This window comes from Etheostoma spectabile, chromosome 10, assembly GCF_008692095.1.
Source record: "Etheostoma spectabile isolate EspeVRDwgs_2016 chromosome 10, UIUC_Espe_1.0, whole genome shotgun sequence".
Lineage (NCBI taxonomy): Eukaryota > Metazoa > Chordata > Actinopteri > Perciformes > Percidae > Etheostoma > Etheostoma spectabile.
The window spans coordinates 9,555,250-9,557,110 of NC_045742.1; the positions used below are offsets into that span (position 1 = coordinate 9,555,250).

The following is a 1,861-nucleotide window of genomic DNA, read 5'->3' on the forward strand; positions in this document are numbered from 1 at the left end:
GAGAGAGAGAGAGAGAGAGAGAGAGAGAGAGAGAGAGAGAGAGAGAGAGAGTTTTTTTCTACTTCTGTACAAACGAAAATGAAAATGTCCTGATACTCTACATATAGGTCTTATGTCAAGGGCTTTATTGCAGTTTAATTCTATGTTTTTACCCAGTAGATGGTAGCAGAGGACTTTACTACAGGTAAGGGAACACAAATGTATTTGCACACATGCATTCACATGGGCAATATTTTATATTTTTACAGCTATAGTTGTAAGAACCTGCTTTTCTTTTAAAAATCATTATGACAAAATGGAGGGGGGATATGGTTGTCTATGCTCAATTGTAGGCTGTTTATTACTATTTTTACTATTTCTGGTAAAGGCTATTGTGGTCACAGACAGCAGTTCTATTGTGAGAGGAGAGGCGGTAAGGAGGCTGATCGCTGTGAACACAAGGATCAAATCAGATGAGAGATTTTCATCTCACCACAGAACAGGGTCTTTTAGTGGTGGTTCATAAGTCGGACAGAGGGGGGAAAGTCTTTGTCGACTGTGTGTTGTGTGCGTATCCTTAATTGCTGTAGAGAGTGAAAGAAGTTTCACCTTTTTGCAACTGTTGCCAGACAATTATCATTGTCAGATAAATACTACTTTTTTTAAACTTTTACTAACTGTCCTACATGTCCTGACTATCACTGCATCTTTTGCCGCAGGGAATCTGTCATTTTAAATCGGCCAAACGATGGCAAACGGCTATAACATGTGCTTTTTCTGATTGGGTGATGGCTTTATGTTGGAACTTTAAAGTAAATTCTCCACATCACTATACTTTGTGTAAAGTGTTCCCAATATGTGTAGGCGTCAAATGGGAAAGGTCAAGCAATGAGGCATTTGATGTTGCATACCCCCAAGATGTGTTATTATAAATTTGTAATTATGGATGTTGTATTCTAACAAGCTAGACTCTGTTACCTGTTGCAGAGTTTGAAAAACAAAAAGTGTCCACTTCCAATGTCAAGGTGAGACAAGGTTGGATGTACTTATAGTAAATACTTTGTTATATGTACTATATAAAAACTACATTTTAACTTAAAAATCCAGTTTTAAGGTTTTTTTCCCCATCTTAAAGTGTGTTATGCAGTTTTTTGTATGTAATAGATGTATGAAGTACAAAAAAACACATTTTACTCCAAATGGAGCTTTCTCTCCCATAGACCGCGCTTTTTCTCTACTGAATAAAAACAGCTTGCACACATTCCTGTTTGAAATTCCTCAATTAACGATGTAATTGATTGAGAAAGCCAGCCCACGTTTTCAAATGTGCTGCCCTTTGGTGCTGCAAGCACAGCCAACAGCCTGGCCAGCTGACCAATCAGAGCAGACTGGACTTTTCTCTACGGTAGGATAAGAGCTCAGGCAGAGTGTTTCAGGTGGAGGGACGGCAGCAATAGGCAGTATGAGAAACAAAATATGTTTTTTGGACATCAAAGCATGTAAATATAATCGGGGTGAAAAAAAATCATGATGCTGAAAATGTGCAAAATTTTTTAGCTCTGCTTACTTGCTCGTTAACCGTTTGATTTTATGGTCTTCAACTGAGCCCTCATGCCAATGTGGACTTTGTGACACAGTGTAGTATTTGCTTTACTACATGAGACTGTTGGTCAATGTGTACCTCTGCTGATGATTATAGTGTGTTTTTGGTTGTAGCAGAATAGCTTTTGCATCCAAAGCATGGCTGTCTGCTGACTATGGTGTGGTTTGTTGTATAATCAATGCCTTATAATGGTGGCACAATGATAACATCAAAGACAATCGTAAATAAAAGTGCAGCTGACAGCCTAAATGTACAAAAGTGCAAGTAATATTTTGTCTT

At 38.1% G+C, this 1,861-nt stretch overlaps 1 long non-coding RNA gene across 1 annotated transcript in view; it reads left to right on the forward strand.

Moving 5' to 3' along the window:
* The window catches only part of LOC116696926 (uncharacterized), a 17,679-nt gene extending 16,488 nt beyond the window's left edge, over positions 1–1,191 (forward strand). Inside the window, exon 3 of the long non-coding RNA XR_004333863.1 lies at positions 1,115–1,191. This is a non-coding gene — a long non-coding RNA (uncharacterized LOC116696926). The remainder of the gene's footprint in view (positions 1–1,114) is intronic.
* Positions 1,192–1,861: the final 670 nt, after the last annotated feature.